Source organism: Falco peregrinus, chromosome 14 (assembly GCF_023634155.1).
Source record: "Falco peregrinus isolate bFalPer1 chromosome 14, bFalPer1.pri, whole genome shotgun sequence".
NCBI lineage: Eukaryota > Metazoa > Chordata > Aves > Falconiformes > Falconidae > Falco > Falco peregrinus.
The window spans coordinates 8482671-8499148 of NC_073734.1; the positions used below are offsets into that span (position 1 = coordinate 8482671).

Sequence of the window (16478 nt, forward strand, 5' to 3'; positions counted from 1 at the left end):
CTTGTTGGAATAAAATGGTCTGATCAGGTTTGTGGGGGAAGAATAAACGAAGATGATCCTTAGCTGTGAAGAGCAGTGTTAGAGCCTGTCCATTCTCTACGCTTGTGCATGGTGTGTGACTAACAACACATAGCCAGTGAAATCTTTGGGAATTCTGCTCTCTGAACATCTTAGGGAAAGGTGGCATCTGAACTCTCCAGTATAGCCAGTTAATGGCACAGGGAGATGTTTAGGATAGCCAAACAGTCAGGAAAATTCTCAAACTATTAGTTTTGTGCCTTGCCATTATTGTGTCATTCTGGGTGGTTTTCCTAAGCATGAGCAGTGAACAGCCATTGAAGAGGCTGATTCTCAGTCTGTGCACCCCTCCGTTGGTGGGTGTAACTGATGGGCTCTCAAGTTGTATCGCTGTTATGTCTCCTCGTTTGAAGCCCTGTATGATGTTACTAGAAGAATTTTCTAATTAAGTTCAGTTCACAGTCCATGTACAGTTAGCTTTGAAATATGTCCCATGGTGCTGAGCTGCTGGAAGAGTTTTAAATCCTAAACAGTCTCCGTTTTTGTCATTTACCGTCAGTCCCATGGGAGCATATTTGTACCTTGATTTATGCATTGATTCTAATGGGATTTCTGTACATAAACCTGTCTGCGCAAAGAAGAAATTTGAATATGCCTGTTCCTGTTGTTGGAAAAAAAATCACCACGCCCCACCCCACCTCACCCCACCCAGTACACTGAAGTTTCTTTTGTCAAATGGGTATGAAATGGGGTGTATATGACTAAAAGAAATTGTAGGCATGAGGCTTCTGTATTGCATATGAAATTGCAGCTAATTATAGCCTTATGGAAAAATAGAAATACTTTTTTGCTTTACCATATAAAAATGCTGTAAAATAATGAAGAAATGTTTACTGTCTAGTTTATAAGCTGTGAGTTTCATGCATTTGAAGGTCTAGTGGGAAAGTGATCACACTCAGTGAGTCTCAGAAGATGCTTAGCACCTTACTGATATACCCAGCAGAAACTATTAGTGATAGTGAAGCATATTCTTGTGGTTCAGCATCGAATTTTCAGCTCTTTTTGAAGCCATCAACTGTGATGAAGGGCAAGTAATTCAACCCTTTGGTCTGTGTTTCCCAGCTGTAGGACAGCACCGCAATATTCCTTTGCTGTTTGGGAGCTGAGAGAATGAAGTTGTAGTTGAAGGTGCTGAGGTCATCCAGTGATGAAGCAGTAGAAATGCCTAGGTAATTAGGCAGGATGATTGCTTTGTTTGGATGCCTATCAGAAAGGGAGGACTACGACTGAAAAAAACCCCCAACAAACCCACAAACAAGGACAATAGCAAGACTTGCTGGCAGAAATTGCTTCATTGTAATTCACTGGTAGGATATGGCTGAGGTGGCTGTTGTGGCTTGGGCATGGCTTCTGTTACGGTTGTCTTGGATATGTGCTTCTGCAAGGCCCCATCTGTGGTGGGGGATCATTAACTTGGGAGGCTGTATGCAGGGGGGTGCAGGGTTCAGTATGAGCTCCTCTTAGTGTAAGCTATGTTCCTTACAAGGGCCAATAGTGTTCCCTTGGAAATATCTCATTTTCTTTAAATATTCAGTAAATGTGAACTTAGAAAACTCCTTCTAAAATATGCTTACTAATAATTATCTAAGAGCAACTCATTTTCTGTATTACCAAACTGCGTAGAAGAGAAGCCTCTCCTGCATTTTTATTTATTTTTAAAGAGCTTTTTACTGGAAGATACTTAATTCCCCATTATCCTTAAGCTCAGGTTTATGGCATATATTGTATTGTGGTCCTCTAAAACAATGTTCCCAGTAGAGGAAGGCACCATAAGTGGCCTAAAATAACACAACTCTAAAAGGCAAAGGCTTTATGTTTCTGTTTTAATGTCTTCTATTACATCTTTGTTCCCCATGTTCTTTTTCATTTGCAATTGTAAAAATAAGAGTAATTAATATTCATAGCATACCCTTTTCAGGTAGATTTTTTTTTTTGGGGGGGGGGGGGGGGGCATTTAAAAAATATTTCAAGCATTTACAACAATACTTACAGTAAATAATAATAAATACTTACGTTTAAGGTAATGCTTTTTTCCTTTTGTAGTCCATCATGTTAATTTTCTATATAGGCACTCCCTGACTAGTTCTTGGCTTTTTTTTTTTTTTTTTTGGTTTGTTTTTGTTAGTTTGGTTTTATAAGCTACACAAGGAAACGGTGTCCTTTGGTTTAATATTTATGTAGTGATCTAATCTTGGGTCACAGATGAGCTTAAATAAAAACTTCAGTGATATTTATCTAATTGAGTCTAAGTTGTGGCAGCCTGTTGCAACATTGTGGTGAGATCTGAAGAAACACTTGAGATGGGCATCTGATGCTCTGGTTGCAAGGGGTTTCTGTCTTTTGCCTTGATTTTATTGCTGTTCTGAAGATGGAGGTTATTCAGGTAATACAGTTAGCTGAAATAAGATCTGTTTTTTATTAAAAGGGAGACTGCCTGTGTATTTTGAGTGTCTTTCAGTACATGTGGGAATATGTAAGGTTATAAATCACAGAAAGAAAACACCGTAGCACTTCAATAAAACATCCTGCTCTAGAGTGTCTGGGACAGAGAACATGAGCGTTTTGCTACTTCCATGGAACATAATAAGTCACTCAGAAGACAAAGTGCTTGTAATTTTTTGTTCTAATGTCTAACATGCTTGGGCAGGATTCCCATTCAGGGCTACTACCTAAAGGCAAAGGGACCTGATGCTTCAGAGTAATCTCCCTCCTCTGGAAAGTACTCGGGTTGAAATTCAATTATTGTCCTGTATCAGGAACATTCTTGGTCTTGCTGTTCCGCATCACAGAAAGTGCTTGTAATGACGTAAAAAAGCTTCCTTGACCATCACACAATCAATTCAAAATACTTTTCTCCTAACCTCTGCTTCTTTCTGACCAATTTCTGTGGTCCTGTATTCATGTTGACTTGCTCGGTCCACAAAAAAAATTCCACAAAACTCAAAATTCTTGTAAATAAACTACAGGGTACCAAGACCTGGTGAGGACCAGAGAAGGACTAATATGCATTTCCTACAAGGGCTTTCATTTGCTGAGGACAGGTTTCAGTTGTCCATCTTCACACATCTGTGAAGAAATATTGATTCCAAGGATTCCAGAGACATTTGATGGTTTCAGGAAGGAAGGAAGGCTCATGTTTTTTTCATTCACCACCATTCCAGTTCATCTTTTTTAAACCCTGCTGTGACTCTGGAGTTCAGGCACCAAGCGTTACTTGTCTGCCTCAGCCAGTCACTTTTGACATCAAGTGTACTTGATCTGGGGCTGGTAGTTTACTTCAAACATTGTTCATATGAATGGGTCTGGCAGCTGGGAGACTGCAAAAAAAGTGCATGAACAGTGATTCTTGTTTTCTGTCTTCAAAACAGATCTATTGTACTGTTTCTGCTGGCTGTTTTGAAGAGTCTTGACTTTGAAGCTGGAGAGAAATCATTATCTAAGTCGCATTCATTTAAAGTTGAGGCCAGTGGTCTCATAAGTAATCACTCACATTAGCCTTATGAACCTTTTCCATGGATGGGCGAGAAGAGTATTGCTTTATTGTAAAGTGATTTAAATAAGAAAAAAAAATCTGTGCACTGTGAATGCACATGGTATATTACATATAGTTATAGGTATATTACATATATTTATACATTATGCATCCCAAGTCCTATCATTTGATTATAGATCATAGCTGTTTTCTTTTCTCTCTTGACCTCCTTTAGCCTGTGGCATGCTCCGCTATCATTCTCTCATTCTCCTAATATTTTCACTAATGAAAAAACTATACTTTTCTTTTTCTCTTTGTCAGGTATTTGGTTACCCCCCCCCCCCCCCCCCCCCCCCCCCCCAGAGTTTAAACTCAGAAATTGAACTTTTTTTTTTTTTTTTTAAATAAATAACAACCCATGTTTATTTGATTTTTAAATTTATGTGTCAGGTTTTTCTCTTAACACTCAGGTCTCACCTAAAGCTTTTTCCTAAGGGTCTAAAAATGCCTTGCAAAAAGGTAAATCTGTTTGTCTCAATTTAAGACAGGGAAAACTGCAACACTGAGATTGAGTGCTTTGTTTAGAGAGAAAGCAGATCAGAGGAAGCATAAGCACAGAATGGGCAAATGTAGTATTATTCAGCCAGGTATGATGACCATTACAGGGGAAGTTTCTGTGCTAAAATCACATTGAAACTTGGACCGTAATCTGGTCATTACAGTTTGCAAACTCTTCCCTTCTGGGATTTAAATGGAGCAATTCAATACTTAGAGGTCAAAGCGACACTGGATTTGGGTGGACAGTCGGGGCAGAGGGTAAGACCGGAGCAGCAGTGGAAAGGGTGTAGTCACGTTAATTCGTTGCTGCTTCACACAAGCAGCACAAGGAAATTTGTAGGAGTGTTTTTGAAAGGGAAAAGTGAGTATGATAAATGGGGGAAGCCAATGACAATTTGTGAAATTACACCTTTGTGTCATAGTCTATCAGTAATTTCCTCTTGCTATATTTGGATGAGTTTCCAGTAGCAGTAAGAGGGATCGAATGGTGACCAACCCCACCTTTCTGAATTGCTAATTTAGGAATGTAACAAAAGAATTGGGCTGCAGTGTGTGAATCGTCCCAGATAAAGGTCGATTATCAGGGACCTTTATCAGAGTTACTGCCCTGTTCTCTCTTCCCTCTAGCTGAAGGTACTTCAGCTTTTTAAAAAGTTACCTAATAACTTTCTTAGTGCCTAAGAAGCCTGGGTAGAATTGTGAAAACACAAGAAAGAAGAAACAGTCTAGCAAGTCAAATGAGTGATTGGAGGCAGTTGAAGTTTTGGTAACACTGCTGCCCTTGCAGCAGCCAGCAGTGCCTGGAATCCCATTTTGGGTGTCATCTGTAGCAAGATGCAAACAAAGCATTGCAAGGAGGAATCAGGGAACAGAAACTGGTACGAGTTTGCTATCCCTGCTCAGTTTTGTTGATTGCCTATCATGCCTCTCATCTCTGAGAAAAACTCTGCATGGGATTCTGATTTTGATTTATTTCTTTTTATGGGTTATTAAACCGTGTGGACATTTAGTTCTTTTTTAAACAAATAAGCAAAAAATGTATCATAAAGTAAAAGACTCTCCCCTGAAGAATTTCATATTCTGTGGCAGTGAGATACTAACCATTGGGATCAAAAGCAAGAGCCCTGGAGATACTTAGCAAAGACTTTCTGAAGGAAAAGTATGAGATTTTGATGAAAGAGGAGGATGGCTTTTTAGTTTGGAAGAGCTTTGCAGGGTATTGGTGGAACACCTCAGACAAGGAAAAGGTTGTGTGCAACCCACTTCTCGCTGCTGTGTGCGGATACAACTACTCATCTTGTGGAGCAATTGCCCTGTTTTCAGTATCTCCCAGTGATGAGTCTCCGAAGAAATAGTCTGGGTTTTACGCTGTTGTACTAACGGGTTTTGACTCACTACATGAAGTCCATTAAATTATGCATGAGATGTGCATTTTGCCCAGTTTGAACTGTCCACACTAATGGAAGCACTAATGTTAGATGAATGGTGTCTTCAAGCTAATGTGATTCTTAACTGGCAAGTAGTGTGCTGTCAGTGTGAAGGTGCAGGAAACCTAAATACATGGCCACGTCATGAAAAAGGGTGGTGGTGTGTACATAGAGGGGGAACTTGTAGTGTGCTGGAAAACAGATAACTACAGGCTCCTCTTAGACAAAGAAACAAATAATAAAAACAGCCACTTCCTAATTTGTTTGATTAATGGATGCAGAACTATCAGTGTGTAATGTAGGTAGAGGTAAGCTTTGTCTGGTTCACGCTGTGGTACGGTGCCAAGAAATGAAATCTCAGAATCTCCTACCCTAAGATCAAACAGAAGACAGGTTCTGACCGAGCCCAGGAGACCTCAGTACTCAAAGATGTGTATTTATATGCCATATAAAATAGCACTTGTTTTCAGGCTTTGAGGGACTCTGCTGGCTCAGGCCATATGGCAAATGGCAGCCTTTTGTTTACGAAGAACAACAACAAAAGGCATGCCAGTGCTTAGAAGCATATTGGGCAGCAAGGCCATATGAGGGAGCCCAAATTGCTGTTTAAACAGCTGTTTGGACCCCTGTTTACAGGCGAGTGATGAGATTAAGAGCAGTTTTGTATTTTCCTGTAGACATGTGCTGTTTCAGGATTGCCACAGGCAGCTTGTAATCGGCCGTGTGGTTTGACAGGCTCCCCTGTTTCGCTCTGCGCAGTTGTGGATGTGTTGGGCTGTGTTTATTTTGGCTTTCTTTCCTTGCACGCATGACCTGTGAGGTCCCTGCATGAGACCAGTTGTGTTTCTTGTGCAGGGGCACTCAGCAAACTGAAAAAGCACATCTGGGAACTCTTCAATTACTTGTAAACTTGCGTGCCCTCCTTCCCTCTGCTGCAAGGTTTTCATGTGGAGGGAAGAGAATCAGAAGAGCAAGTGGTGGCTGAAACTGTTTTTTGATCTCTCTACTACCGTCCTCTTCAAACTGGGTCTGGGTGAATAGGACAGGGCAGAGAGAGGGATCGATCGTTATAGGTGTTTGCTGTGTCCTGGAGGCTGCTTTCACCCTTAGTTTGCATAAGCTTATGGGCTGAGGTTGGAGCTTTCCCCAAGCTTAGACATTTGGTCCAGCTGAAGTGACTGGAAGTGTTATTTGTACTGATAGAGACAGGATTGTTGTTCTGGTCACTCCGTGTATGATTATGGTTGGTTGTGTAAAATACTATTGCTAACCCTATACAGTAAATCAACTGTTCTGCAATAACATTATAAACTTGGATTGTAACAAATCTTTTTGTCACTGTTGGAGAACTTTAGTATTGTTTTATATTTATGATATTTCCTCTTGAACCACTCCAGTTAGAAGCGTGTTTCACTGGAAAAGGAAAGCTGAATTTCTCAGCTGTAGCAGGACTCGAGGAACTAAAGCTTTAAGAATCATCCCGAATGGCATAATCCCCGCAGCGGGTATGGGAATTGTTTGGGAAGTCCTTTGTGTGTTTGATTCCTCTCATGTCCTTTCCTGTCTTTTTTAGTAACATCAGTATTTACTTCTGTGCTTTGTTGTTAGAAAAGTCTTAATTTGATTATTTTATAACAGTATACTTATAAACAGAATCCCAAAAAGTAAGAACTTTATGCATAATGAATTGTTCTCAGGTCCTGACATTAAGAGAAACTGGTGCCTCTACCAGCCAGTAGTACAAGTCCTCTCCCCACGGGGTACTTCCTCAGTTGGACCAGTTTTCCCAAATGGTTTATTCCTTTTTTTTTCCCGTATTGGTCTTGTGTTTGTGAGATACTTCTTTAGGGTTGTGTCGTGTGTGTGTCCTCTGCCCCTTTTCTTCTTTTTTTCCCCACCTGTATCTTAGCTTTGAACAGGAGAGAATTCTCAGAAATATGGTAACTTTGATTAGTTGATTTTCAGAGATTTCCAGCTCCCAGTGTTTCTTAAATTTCCTGTAGAAGAGACTCTACTATTCTATATTTTAGTGGGCTTCAAACACACCTTCATGTCTTGGGAAGGCTGGGAGGGGAGATGTCAGACATACAAGAGAGTTTTAAAAAAGAACTTACCAAGAAGATTGACTGGGTGATTTGTAGTTGTATTTCTGAAAGATAACCTACATGGTTCAGAAGGGACAGGTACTAATACATGTCTGAAATTTCATGTTCACTGATTTTCTGAAGCTCTGAGGGAACACTTTGCAAATGTGTGAATACAGGACTGTAGCTTTTACTGTCCCCTAGTAGAATTTTTAATCCTCATTCCTCATTCCTCAAATTACTTTGAAAAAAATGTTTATAACCTAAGTGTATACAATACTTTGATATTAAATTAAGCCAGCCTTTATAAGTACATAAAGGTATAGGTATGAGCTTTTAGTGCTGTTGTGCAGCTAATCAAGACCTCTAAAGACAATTTCTAGATTAGCATTCTAATTTTAGGGGTAAAAACAGCAGAGAAAAATAAAGTAGTTTCTATTTCCCCTGTGTCTTTGGACTGTAAAAAGCAAGACTCCAAAGGGAGATTGCAAAGTCCAAGGAAACAGTTAAACCACAGTTTAAGACATTGGTCATGCTCTCCTTATTCTGTTTTTGTAACCTTGTATTTGTACTTATTTTTTTCAGCTGCTTTGCTTTAGAATCCCTGAGATAAATAATAAGAGGTGTAGTAATATCCCTGCTGTTAAAACAGTATCGGCAAATAACCTGTGTGAGTCCAGCTCTTTCCTTGTAGAGAATCCTGAGTTTGGGGGATAGCAAGTTTATACAGCTCTGTTACTCATAGCAACAGTTCATACATGTAATACACCTAGAAAGACGGAATTTACATCTGAAGCAAGATCCTGTTAGTGCCTGAAAACAAGACTCTATTTCCCTTCCTTTGGGAATCTCAGCAGTTTAAGTAAAGCAAGCAAATGCAAAGTGCTCTGATGACCAGCAACTAAAGAAGTGAGCCCAAAAAACCCACAAGGATGCTGTGCTTCTCCCAGCAATGATACAAGCTGGTTTTGGAGATTGCATTGCGGTTTAGAAGTATCAGTGGACAGACCTGGGTTTAAATAGATTTTTTGGAACTACTTACTTTATTGACAGGCTGTCGTAGTCTAGAAGGGGAAAACAGAGAACCACTGTTAACAGCAGCAAACCTAAATAAACTGCTGCCATGCTGTGGGTCAATACTACCTACGTGGTGCTTGCAGTAGGTTCTTGAAAAGGTGGAGAAGGGAAATGAAATTCTCTATGATTTGGCTGAACTTTGGGACCAGGCAGATCATGGGCTTGTGGAGTTCACTGTAGCCATTTATACAAAAGGCTGTTCTAGAGCTCTAGGAGTGTGGAGGAGGGGATGGACTGTCAGCACCTTGTGAGAACAAGGTCCCTGCTACACAGAACTAAACTTTTGGTCATGACCTTGTATGACAAACAGATGTGTGTGGATGAAGTTAACTGTGTAATGAATGGGTAGCTGGAAAGAAAAGGGTGGAAGTAATGGATAGAGAAGTGGCCGGGAAGGAAGAAAAGTATTGAATTTCATGAGCAAATGCATGCAGTGATCATGCAGAAATAGGTTCTTCTGGTTTCGTTGGGTTCCTGCATCACAGAAGAACTGAACTTTCAGAAGGAATTTGACTAAGATTGTGAGAGTCTATGAGCAAGTTCAGGAATGACTTTCCAGGCAGACTAGCACTGCTCTGTGCTGGGAGTGTGGGAAAGGTAGAGTTGGCATTATTTGGCACATGATATACCAGAGCTGTGCAAGAAGCAGGAGTAGGTAAAGTTTTACAAGTATGGCAATGAACATTTGTGTGTCTACTCATAGCATCACTAATAGGCTTGAAGAGCAGAAAGAACAATTCTGCAGGCGGTGTTCTGTAGCTCCAGTAATCAAGGAATGCCAAAAATTAGAAAAGTTCTATTAGTTCATCTCCCCCTATAAAGGGATGTTTCCTTTGTTATGTATGATAGTAATTAGCTTGCTTGCAAGGGGAGGGAAAATGGAACAGAAGAGATTTAAAATAGTGATGGAGAGCCCAGAGCTGGGAGGATGAGACTGCAACAGAGGATTATCAGGACTGAGAGCAATCATTTAGTACTTTCCACCTCCAAAACATTGCATAGTTATTAACCAATTAATCTGCACAAATGAGCCATGAAAATGATCAGTGGCTTTGTTGAAGTCCAAACAGTGAAATCATGTTTCAGATTTAGCACTTAATGTTGCCAGTCTTACGGCTTAGACAGGAGAGAGTCTGAGATTTCAAAGAGCTGCTGACTCTAGATGAGTATCCACCACCACCATAACTTCGCCCAGGGGTGTGTGGCTGGAAGATCCTTTCACAGATTTTAAAGGCAGCAAGGACTGCCTACTCTGATGCAAAATATAAGCTATACAATTTCACTGGTGATTTTTTTTAAAGTTCTTGTGATTGAACCGGAGTTCACCTTTTCAAAAGGAGGTTTTGGGTTTAGTGTTTTAAAATATAAATAATTTGCCACATTACTTTAAAACTTGTTCCAATAATTAGTTTTCCTCACACTCTCCTTTTAAATAAAGAGACAGTAAATGAGAGATCTTTAAAGACTGAAACAATTGTTCCTTTCTACATGTATCTAGAGTTAGGTTTTGTTGCACCTCTACTGATTGTCTTGTAAGGCCAAAAATATAAATACTACTTTCTTGAACTTTTTCCAAATGTCTTTTGTGCAATCCAGAAACATTCTGGGTTCTCCCAGCATTTTAAAAATTATTTTTCAGTTGTTATGCTTATGCGGCAAATAACAGGTGTGTGTGTTTTCAATTCTGGGATTTGCTCTTGGAGAAAAATAATTAACACTGGCAGGAGTTTGATTGCATTAATTCACAAAAAGAAACACCCAAACGATAAATCCATAGTGGGAGAACTGCCCATATGTTACAGATTGGCTTAACATGGATGAGGCATTAAATAAACTAAGTCTGAAAAATAAAAACCTTATCAGCTTTATTAGCGTTGAACTCTGTGGCTTCCACTGGGGCTGACACACTTAATTAAAGATGCTCTGGTCTAATTAGGTTGCACATCAAAAATACAAATACAAGTTAGGTTTTTTAAAGACCTGTCTGAGCTCCAATTCCCAATGTTGTGAATATTTATTTTATTCTGTTAGTTTCCACCTAGACCAAGTGTTGTTAGGTTAGCTGACACAAAAATACAGGGATTGTAGTATTTATATTTCTTGCACTGAGTGAGGCTGGCTCAGATCCTGAATGTCTGTGTATCTGAGGAAGACAAGTGTGGGCTAGGGAGAAAGACGACTTTATTTTGAATTTTAAATCATTATCTGATTCTATTTGACTGGCTTAATTCTATTGGTGACTAGCTCATGAAGAAATCCATTGCCTTCATTTGTTTTACTACCTATGGGATTGATTCCCTTGTGGGTCCAGTCCAACCTCTATCGAGGTCAATGGGAAGACTGCCATCGATTTAATAGAAGATGTTCAGAATCAATGGGAATGCTGCATGTCAAAATGGAGGAGTGTTCCTTCTTTCTGCCATCTTCTGTGCTTTTGAAACTGAATTGTCCTTCTATCAAAAAGGACAGATGGATCATACTCTGTGGTATGTTCCCATGATTTTCTCTCTGTGGGCAAGGCTGAGCGTGGAAGACTTTGATTCAGGCCCTCTAGTTACTATTCATGGTTGGTTTTTTTTTCCTTCCAGATTGATATTGGAGCTTTATAACCTTGACAGCCTTTTACTGCCATTTTTTTTTGTACCAGATTTTGAAGTGGTTTTTTTGTGGTTTTTTTTTTTTTTTTTTTTTTTTTAATCTGTAATAAAATTGCCACCACCTCTGACATCAGTGGTTTGGGATGATCTTATGTTCAGGACAGCAGGTCTGAACTTAACCTCCCATCTACCAGCGATAATTTTCAATCCTGATGATGGCGTTTCCAAACGCACCATCCAAACGCAACGATGATTGGCAATTCCAAACCATGATGAACAAAATGCTTCTATTTCTAATGCCTGTCTAACCTGATAGTTACGGCTCAGCCAAACAGGTACTGGCTGGGGGCAGGTATAAAATGTGAGCGTTTCTAAACCTTTTCATTAATGGAAAATGCAAGCCCGTCCATTGCTTTTCAGAATCTGTCATTGATTTCTGGTGGTGTTTTGGTAGCTCTAAATCTTAAGTGACACCTAGACCTCCCTCAGTGGTAAAAGAGGGTTGAGATGAACAGCATGAGGCCCATGCCTCTCGCTGATTTTACTCAATTTGTGAAACCTGAACATGTGTTGGAAAATGGACACCTGGAAATAAATAGTTGGCCACAGTTATAAGTCTGGCCTCATTTAGAACTGTGAACACAGTACTATTTCCCAAATATTATCCCTGTCACATCCTATTATGGAGTTATTTTGCTTTTGCACATTCAGTATGAACTTTAAGTTTTCTTAGTGACTAGAAAGCGCACAGACTATCTGCCTTTTGCAGTTTGCTGTAGTAGGGTTAGTTACTGGATTAGGATTTTGGAATAATTTAAAACTATTTCTTGTAGAAAGGAGACAGACATTTCAGATTTATTAAGAGTGACTTAGTGTTAAATGGAGTGCAACACCAGGCTGCCTTGAGCTATTCTGGCTTTATTTCCTGCTTTGCTCATTGTATGTGTGTATTTGTGTGTGTGCATCCGTAAAAATTTAAATGCCACCCCAGAGCTGGAGAAAGCAACAGTCTCATTGTTCAAACAGTGATCTACCTAGAGATAGCTAAGTACTATGAGTAGATGTGATGTCTCAGTGGCTGAATTTTGGTAATTTCTGCTGAACAAACCTACAGTAACGATAATGATCCACAAATTTGCCTCATATTTTGTGTCCCATAACTGAGAGCATTTCCAGAATCCACGTTCTCTATTATCTGTTTGACTAAAGACATAGATCCAGTTATGATAGCTACTGGAATGCAGCAGTGAGCAGAGGAGAGATGCTTTGCTATGAAGACCATTCCTGTTGACACACTGGTTAGCTCTGTCTGGGTCTGGTCTGGATAACAGGAACCCTGACAAGCAGCAAGGGCTACCTGTGTGAGCAGGTGGTGGGACCCGCCAACATGTTTGCTGGTGCTGCCTCTAAGATCCTCTTTGCTTGTAAACCAGGCTACTGGAATGATTTTTCTTACACTGGATAGCATTGAATGTCATGCATCTGTAATCTGTGGGGTGATTTGCTGCTTTTCTCAGTGCACTGCTGTCTTCAGGCTCTTGAGAGCGAAAAGGTTTGATGCATAAATTGTGAGCCATGACAGAAAACGTGACCTTGTATGTTTTACTATTACTATCGGCCATCTCTGAATGGAGTGGCAGCTTTATCAGTGAATATCCAGCAATTTTTTTCAGATGAAGTTAGACATTTAGGAATAGATGCACCTCTTTCTACTTTCTGAACATACATTTTGTTATGACACCTTACGGAGCTCATTTTAAACCCTGCTCCAGGGCAAAAATATTTATGGCATACTTTAAATAAAACATATTATGTGTTTTGTACAAACATATGTATCATTGTCCCCCTAGCTGGAGCTGATATAATTTCTGACACCAAGTGCTATGCCTCATGCAAAATTCATGACATGTCATTGCATAAGAATGAATGTGTTCCTTTAAAATACAGGCTTTCCAGCCATGATAACCACTTAGTTTTCAGTTTCAGGAACCAAAATCCTTCCTTGCTGTGACTGACTGAGTGCAACACTTTCTCAGTGACTGGCAGCCTCAGAGTCTAGGTGGTAGGTTGATTATGGTTTTCTCCTGCACATGGTCTTTACGTCTAAGTCAACGGTATTTGTGGGTCTATATTCAACATAAATCATCTCTTAGAGGTGCAACAGGGATCTGTAAGCATCCCCTTGTTAAAAGCTTTGAATACTGAAAAATTTTAGTTTCTGATCTTTATTGATAAAGAGAGGGGTAAAAATTTTTGTCAACAACATACACGTGGTGAAAATTATCATAAAGTCATAATGTACGGCTGCATGGATGTTCCAGGGATAGAATAAATCCGCTGTGTGCATGGCATTGCCTAAGCACAATGCAGACGTGCGCCCCAACCTCATGGCTGCACAGAATGAACAATTAAGATGGCACAAAGATAGTGGGGGTAGAAAATGCTGATTTGAGGGGAAGAAAACCAAAACCGACAACAAACCCCAAAACTTCAGGGGGTGGCTGGAGAGGAGCTGAGCAGTGCCAAGCCTTGCCTTCTGGCTAACACCGGGAAGCACCTGCGCTGCCCTGGCTCCTCCGCTCACTTCCCAGGGGCGAGAGGCTCAGCTGGGAAGGGGGCTGTTTATTCTTGTCCCGTACCTGTGGAGCCAAGGAGCAGTGTTTAGGAAGTTATCTCTGGTCTCCATCAGCTCCTTAGGAGCTACGTTTCTCTGCTGGGGAAGAGGTTGTGGAGAGTCTTCCCTAGAGGTGACTTAGAGGCCACAGAAGGACATGATTACTTTTTGAACAGCTGAGGGGGTGATTAAAGCATAACTTTAAAAAGGAAATATTAGTTAAAAATTAAAGCTTGGAAAGTCAAGAATAAAAGGGTTTAAAATAAAGGCAGTGTTCTTAAACTGTCCTGCACTAGCCATGCTGTTTGCAAGGGTGTGCATGCATGACATGGCGGTTCTTGGAAGAGCCATGGCACACGGCTTTCTCCCGGGGGCAAGTGGCTGCCTCCAGGGCAGAGGTGAGGCTGTCCGTGTCCATGAGGATTTCTAAAGACCATGTTCTATAGCACAGCGAAGGCTTGGTACTGTGACAGCTACTGCCCCTGAAAACCACGCTGGGATGTTGATGAAACACAGCAAAGCCTATTGAGTCCTATTAGTTATAAAGACTGGAGAGTGTTGTCTCTTATATTAGCACTAACATCATCTTCTTGCGCAGAAAATCACTGCTCTGACACATGTGGCTCCATCTCCCTGCCATTAAACCGATTAATACAACAAATGGTATTTTATAATAAATACGTGTCACTTTCATGATTTTAACTGGTCTTTTGATTTGTTTCCTATTTTATGTTGTTTAGACAGACTGATTTAGACAGTTAAAAATCCACTTAACCATGATACATTGTGGCTGCCTGACAGACAATAACATTGATATATATGACTAGATGAATCTCTAATTAGATTTTGGCAGCACTGTCACAGTCAGGGAAAGTTTCTCCAAGTACTCCATTGAAATGATATTTTATGCAACCTCATGGAACAAAGGCCATTTTTAATTAAGCAGGTCCCCTCAAAAGGACGTTAAACTTAATGTCATTTTTTTCAGTGGCCTTTGCCCTTGCAGGATCTGCCTTCTCTAATATACACTTTGGTAGCATGACTTAAAGTGTCTATTAAAAAAAGTACATAAAGCAGATAAAAATAGGATAAAAAATGATACCTGAAGCTTGCCCTAATGCTACATGTAAGATTAGTTGTAAGCGTGGAAGCAACAGTCATTTGATAATATATTATTGTTATTTATATAGGAAACAAAATAGTTTAGAACAAGAGAATGATTGTATGATTGCATAATAATATCAATATTCTGTAAATCTCAGCTTTTATGAACACTTCAAAGTAACTATAGAACAGAAAGGACTATTAAACGAATGGGAAAACTATTTCCAATAACATCTTCCTAAAATATTCCAGGTGAATTTCAGAGCTGGAGAGAGGCCTCTCGGAGGTCTCTGTATACTAGTGCAATATAAATGTGAAATAAGTAGATACAGCTGTGCTGCAGTTAACGGACATGTACTTCATCTTACTTTCTCCAAACCTGCAGCGAGCTAGGTGTTAAAACCTGCATCGCTTCACTTAATGCTTGCCTTGGTAGCTGCACATGAGAGATGTAAGAAACAATCAGATTTCCTCTTCTGGACCTGGACTGTTCAGGTTTCATCAAGACTACAGAGAGCAGGTGTGAGCACAAGATCTGGAGTGCTAACCTGGGAGTATCTTACCGGCTCACTGGCATGCAAGTAAAATAAAAGCTTTCCCTGTGGATGTTTACAGCTTAGAGGAGAAAAAATCCCAATAAATATATTTACAATCCCTCTATCCTAACATGTAGTAAGTAAAGATCTGTTTATTCCTAAGTACATATTAAGAAATCTGTAATGATACTAGTTGGAGTTGTGTGTGTGGATTGCTATACATCAAGAAAAAAAGGAGTTGAAGAGAGTGGTACTGTGGGAAGGGCCAGAATGGCCAGGGTATGTTGAATGTTTTCCAATCCCATTGATTTCAGCGGGAGCAGAGCATTGTATTTATTTTTTTTATCCTATAAAGATGAATCCTTTAATTAGCAAAACAAGGGCTGTTGGACAGTCATTGATGTCTGTAGCAATTTTGCCATTAATTGCAAGAAGTGCAGAATTAGACCTAGTCTACTGAGACCATCTATACGTATCACTAAGGAGATCATTCCGTGGATTTGCCTATACAAAGAAGTTAGCGTGATACATCCTGCCTTGACATTTGAAATTATCACACTGATGTCCTGCGTGGGCATGTGTGGTGCCCTTTAAAGCCAGGGTTAGGCTACGGCTTATTTTCATATGAAAATACTACACATGAAAATACAAGTGGGCATTTGCTGTTCTCATTCCATCTGTATTAATTCCAAAAGTGGATGGCAGCTGCAACATTTGAGAAGACTTGCTCCTCTCTCATGCCAGCAAGCAATTTTGTACAAAAACTATCCTTTCCATATAATTTTGAGGACCCAGAGTGTAGTGAACTGAAAAATGCGTTAATTTCTTTGCAGAAACAAGTTCTATGGACCTTGTAGCATGGTGTGATCAACGAACTCAAATACTAAGCATCCCAGAACTGCAAGAAAAAGGTAACTACTTTGTTTTGGGG

At 39.9% G+C, this 16478-nt stretch overlaps 1 long non-coding RNA gene across 1 annotated transcript in view; it reads left to right on the plus strand.

Moving 5' to 3' along the window:
- LOC129785619 (uncharacterized) overlaps window positions 1–16478 on the plus strand; it is a 112485-nt gene that overhangs the window by 57364 nt on the left and 38643 nt on the right. The window contains exon 2 of the long non-coding RNA XR_008749766.1: window positions 16381–16458. This is a non-coding gene — a long non-coding RNA (uncharacterized LOC129785619). The remainder of the gene's footprint in view (window positions 1–16380; window positions 16459–16478) is intronic.